Genomic DNA, 6,667 nt, shown 5'->3' with positions numbered 1-6,667 from the left:
CTCATGATTGAGAATGAAAGCTTTAGAGCTTTTTGTTTAATTTTTACTGTGAGTCTGGATTGTTACAGCATTGCTTAGATACTGTTGTGTGGTTTTGAAAGTAGTTAAGCATCTGTTTTGATGTGAAAGTCATGCTGATTAACAAGGTGATCGTCAATATTGTTTGTGATTGGCAGTAAGTTTTTTTTTTCCAGAAGCTGTTTTTTTAATCAAAAGGCAAAAAATGGTGTGAAAACAAATGTGATGTAATATACTTTGTACAGAAAAAAACATGTTACAAAAAAAATTGAGCAACTGGTAGTACTTATTATAATGTAAAGATTCAAGCAAGCCTCAAGTCTTTTTTCTGGAAAAAACCACCTTGTGATTTTCCTAATTGTTATGATACTGAACTTGCAGAAAAGTAACTGCTTTACCAGATGTTGCACTGTATTTTAATATTTGGATAATATGGTAAACAGCAAGTGCACGCGAGCTATATATATTGTGCTTTCCTAGCTTGCAGACATCACACAATGTCTGCAGTGATTGCAAGACTGCAAATACTAGAAGCTTGAATGGTCTTCATTATTTCTAATTGATAACCTAAAGCTACTATCATTCCTGATCAGGTCAGTTTGTTTTGTTTTTAGCTTGAAAAGAATCCTTTTAATGCTTTGCTAATTCTATCAAATGCATTTTGAAAGGTTGTTATGTGTAGCAGACTCAGCAGTAAGCTTATTCTCTGGCTAGCTTTTTTTTGCCCATTTTCTTAAAAAGGCAAGAATTTTCCTGTGCATACAAAAGCATGCTTAGAGATTAAAGGTTTTGAGAAAATGAGCAGTGATCAGTAGCTAATCAGTAAGCTCATACAGTGTGTATGTAAGTTGTTTGAGATTTGATAAAATTTAAAATGTCATTGAATACACAAGAGGCTTATTGCAAAGGTGGATAAAATGAACAGCTACCGGAACCAGATGCAGACATGTCAAGGTTCTTGCACACATTGTGGTTGAGAGAACACACTTCCACCAGTTGCTTGCACAAAAGGCTGGGCAGTGAATGGAGTGGATTGAAAATCCTAGAGCATTTCAGCATTTACTTAGACTGGCACCAGGATTTGTTGCTTTTGCCTCACATTTCAGTGCACTAATTTTGAATGCATGTATATGTGTGTATGGAAAACATGTTTCATTAACAGTATACAAATAAAATCCAGTTGTATAAAAAGTCTGTAAATATGTACAGTGTCTTGCTTTGGCTAGCTCAGTTTATGGGAAAAGTGCATCATGTGTTTTGGTTTTATTTAAGTATGTGTACCTGTCTACCAGATGTTGCCTGGCATGCTCTAGAGTGTAGGGTATGATGTGTGAATCTGTGTTCTAGTGTATTAGTCTGTTAGATTCTATTCCCATGTAAGATTTTATATTTGACCAACAATTTGCTCAGTTACTAGCCAGCATGCTTCAACACCAACAAATGTAGTAACCCTTTTGTGGTTTTGTTTTTTGTTGGGGTGGGTAGGAGGGTACCATTCATTTTCCTTTTACATGAAACCTTTTTGTTTTAAATTGGTGCTTAGAATATTCTCTATGCATTTTTTCTTGATGGATAAATTCATTTGATGTGCCACCTTCTTTGGTTTTTTTTTTTGCTGGAAGTTTGGCAGGCAGAAGGCTTCAGTATATTGTCTATATATTTATTTACGTCCTTAATCTTATTTGTAATGTTGCTGCTATATTAAAAGATATTTATGCAAGACTCCAGAGTGGCAGCAGTGATCTTCAGCAAATCCCAGAGAACAACAGAACTGAGACAAAGGACAAGGTTCAGCTAACCTCAACAGGGTGCACCCACAGTAATTGGGGAACATGATGATAAGTCCAGATTATGAAGTCCTGCTTACACTCCTCCAGATGGACAAGGTCATGCCCTTTCTCTTGCTCCCTTGCCATCCCACACCAACCTCAGAGGGTGTTTGGGTCTGTATACCCTCTAACCTGTTTTTGTATGCTTCTGAAAGTTATAATGGAAAAGATTTTGTTTGCTTTCAAAGCATTCTCTAATCCACAATTCACTCTTATTTTTATATTATAATCTTTGAAACTGATTTGGTGATATTCAGATGCGTGTAAATTTTAAAATTATTTTTATCCTTTTCTGCAGTAGTTGCTTGTCTCTTACGCCAAGCCTGATGCTTACTGTGGTGTATTTCTTACAGAGTTTGTCTTAGCAGAAGGGCATTAGCCATGCATTAAGAAGTATTCTATGCTTATTGTACTGCACTAAATGAAAAGTAGGCTCAATCTATATTAATCCTGCACTTTTCATGATCGTATAGATTAGTACAACCCCATTTCTTCTTTAGAAAGGTAATCTTGTCTACGTAGAAGAAAGGGCCCAGCAGAGGCTGATAAACTGCTGTTGGCTAGTGAATGGATGAGGCCTTCAAATAACTGTGAAATAACTTGGCTTCAGGCCATTTTTTTCATAGATTTTTCTAGAGAGAAGCACATTCAATGCAAATTATAGTTGTTTGCAATCTGCACATTTAAAGCAGCTGCAGTTAACAAAGTATAATCAAATCAAATCAAACTTTATTGTCTGTACAAGGCATAGACCAAAACAAATTTATTTTGGCTCACTACTCACATTCAAAACACACACACACAAAACACATTCATAACCATACACTACATTCAACACATGTAAATCTACACCCTCTCACATATGCTTATGAAGAAAATTACCAGCTTGGTTTCATTGGACAGTTAAAACTTGCAGTATGACCATTCCATATTGCAGACCCAAAGGTATATGTGTCTAAAACAGTTCTTATATTTTATTGAGATTATGTGGATAGTTCTTTTTCCTGAATTTTTTTTTTATATTACTTGTCAGAAGCCAGCTACTTAATCTGCTGCTTTTTTTTTTTTTGGGGGGGGGGGATAGGGGGTGAGTTTCTGTTGAGTGAAATTTTAAGTATGATTGTGATTTTTTTTTTTGTTGTGAGTTATTTATCTGTTACAAGTAATCAGATTGCTAGTTGTACAGTCTTGTTCTAGAAGCGCGCCTATTCAACTGTTGACTGTCAAGATTTGCCACTTCCTCCAGTGCTTTTTTAACTTTTGTTTTTGTACTGTACTTTTTGGGTTTATTATATGTTCACCTAACTTTTGTACCTTGTACAAAGATTGCTGAACACACCTTTTTTTAATTAAAAGTGATAAATTTGAAAGTGTCTTTTCCCCAGGTGTTTGCATGCAAATGTAAATTTTATTTTTCCATGGGGGCAGGGGTGGGTTGGGTTAAAAAAAACAGTGGTGCATTAATCATTTAAGCTGCATGCTGCTCATAAACAACACAAATATTGAAATTCTCACATTTATTAGAAGAAGCAGTCCCAGCAGAATATAAACTACAACAAATATTAATGAAAGTTGATTATGCAGATTTATTTTTAGAATACAATGAATCAACTTTTTTTTTTTTTTGTCTTGGGGGGAATTGGGAGTCAGCTGAGCAGAAATGGCTACTAGAAGTATTAGTAATACTTTCAATCCGGATAATGACATCTGAAACTTAACATTAAGATGAATAATAGCAATGATTCTTTAAAGCGAAAAATACTGCTTCCACTCTTTCTTCTGCAAGCTGTGAGGTGGAATGTAAATATATCAGTTCAAAACAAACAAAAGGACGAAAACAAGCAAGAAAGCAAACTTCAGAGTAAGACAGACGTAGCATGTTCAGTATTCAAGTGCTAATAATCACAGACTGATCTTGATGACAGTAATGACAGTCACTGTGCTGACATTTCTGACAACTATAAACAACAGCCCTCACAACAAGATTAATGGATAACAATAGTACATGCCGATCTACAAAAACTGAAGGATTTTTTTTTTTTGGGGGGGGGGGTTTAAGGGAAATCAAGCCTGACAAGTTACATTCTAGCAAAGCTGTCTTAGCACTCTTCTAAGCACTACCCTGCATGTGTTCATACACTTTCTGATAGTATGGGAAGCACTGACTTAAAATGTATCTATGAATGCAATTACAGTTGACATGAAATGGTTGACATCAAGCATCATGAGTCTATAGACACAAATGGAAACTGGGCTGCAGGAGTATCGCAGATGACTGTTAGAGAGCTTTTAACAGTATGAACATTTTCACACTTAAACCAATCTGATGCATATAAAAGGCAACCCATTGTAACTCGCTGAAGCTCTGGCAACCTATTTGGATCCAGACGTTCTCTTTTCTTGAAAGGAAGAACATGATATCTCTAGATAGCATAGTTTAAAAGCTGATGTACAATATTAATAGTTGCCTAGGCAGATTCTGCTTCATTTTTAAACATTAAAATTAGTATCCCAAGAAGTTTGTCACCAATTTCAAATTTAAACACCAGCAACTACAAGGCAATATTCATGGACACCATAGACACCCTGATGAATGAACCGCTAGTCTAGAAGAAACACCCATACCAATACTGATGTTACACAGAATTTTAGAGTTCCAGTTATGCCATGAACATTACTTTTTCACTGACAGCCTGTCACCACACCAGTTAGGTTTCCAGTTACTTCAGTTTCCTATAGATTTGTTACACTCTAATAATTTCTGAAGTGCAAGCTTATCTAGGCCAAGTCTCAGTTGTCTGCACTTTAATCACTGAAAACTAGACGGACAAAAAGAATCAACAATATTGTGTGCTGTCTATGCACCCTTCTTTGCTATCCACACAATAACAAAATAAGCTTCACAAAGAAATGTGCCAGAGTTCCAGAATGGGCAAGTCTAAACATCACAAGTGGATGACAGCCTTTGACCACCTTTTGTTTTGGGGTTTGCATGTAACAAAGAATCCTTACGAATATTTGGTTTCAGATTTACATGGGACTTCCCTGAGGAGTAATTCAAGGAAAAAAAAAAAAGCAAAAGAATAGATAATTTCATAATAAATGGGTTAACTTCAAAAAGTAAAGAAAATAGTCTGCATCACAAAAGTTTCACTAAATATTTTTTTTTTTTTTAGCAATTTATACACAAAAAATAATGAGAAGATCATATGATCACTCAAAGGTGTCTGTGTTGTATAAATATATTACCCTATCAAAAATGTTATCACTGAACATAAACGCATGTTCAATATAAGTAACTTACCAATAAAAAATATTTCACTTATTCAACAGTGAAAACTGTACAAGATATTAAGATGTTTCATAGTCAACAGACATCTATACTTATAACAGCTGCATTATACAGTTTATGCATATGCCAAAAGGTGAATTACGGCCATTTTTTCAAAGTAAAATTTGTTAATGCCAATATTAAATGAGAAAAAACTTAGTGAATGTAGGTGCGCACACACACACACACACGTTGAGAAGCAAACCCTTTAAAAAACAATGTAAGACAAAATTATAAGATTGCTGTGCACTGTCATAAGATTTGCTCATATAGAAAAGGTGCCAACATAAACTGGAAACAAAGAGAAATATAATGATAACATCCTCCTTGCAGAAACCTACAACCCTGTGAATCAATCAGTATTTTTCCTGAAAGATCTTCCATGATTGCAATTATACTAGCAACAGGTTCTATAAATTATAACACAAACTAAACTACATACTACAAACTAAACAATGAATTAGAAAAGATGTGCTTACGATTGTCACTTAACATAATTTGATTTCAAAATATGCTGCCTGACACTACAAGATGCAAAGTTCTGGCCACATTTTAAAAGATCTGAACAGCAGTAAATGCTCCTCCACCATCATCATATGCAAGTTACACCCAAATATTAAGGAATGATCAGAATCACAAGCAAACCAATTTCATTCCCCATGAAAAAGCACACTACGTACAACAAGCCAACAATACAGATGCACTGTGTAGCCAATGAAAACAGCAGCAAAGACATGAACCAAATGTGCCCAGTGATATTTCTTGTCACATTTTAGTTTCTGTATCTCAGCAATAAAAAGAATTTGATAAATGTGTTAAGGTTTACCATAAAATGATAAATGGTTTTCTACAATCTTCACTACACTCTTTAACAATGTCTAAGACACACCAAGGCCTAACTAGGTTAAAAGCACAGTTTAGAAAGTGCAACTACTCTTTTAGATGCAGAAATTTTTGCTCTTTCATGACATTGTTAATGTATTTCCTAAATTCAATTAAATTTGTGCTTTGCAGATTATATTAGTCAACAAAAGCTTTTCCACAAATTTCCATACTTAAATCTTTGCACGAAGAGCACAGTCACATCTGTTCTACTCTTTGATGAGCTGTTGTAACATCTATCTTCTATCACTGAAGATGCTCTTTCCCTATTGCATGATTTATTGTCATGTCTAATTTCATGTATTGTTTATTTCCTATTGAAAATTGGAATTTCTCTAATTTCTTGCATTAAGATTGTTTTTGCTCATTTGCTTCTTTTCTGGTCGGCAATAATAAATCTTACTTTTTAAGATGTCATAATTATTGTTGTTTTAAAAGCTGTCATATTGCCTTTACCTTTGAAGATTGCATTTCTTTTATCAGGGATTTACATAACTTGATGCAAAATAAGTATGTCTGGTTTTGAATGGATTCTTACTCTCTTCTTTTTTTCTTTTTCATGATCTACTTTCTCTATATTTTCTTTCACCTCTGTTTCCTCCTCAGG

This window comes from Pomacea canaliculata, linkage group LG1 (genome assembly GCF_003073045.1).
Source record: "Pomacea canaliculata isolate SZHN2017 linkage group LG1, ASM307304v1, whole genome shotgun sequence".
Classification (NCBI taxonomy): domain Eukaryota; kingdom Metazoa; phylum Mollusca; class Gastropoda; order Architaenioglossa; family Ampullariidae; genus Pomacea; species Pomacea canaliculata.
The sequence above is the reverse complement of the archived record's forward strand: the minus strand, read 5'-3'. Positions refer to the sequence as shown.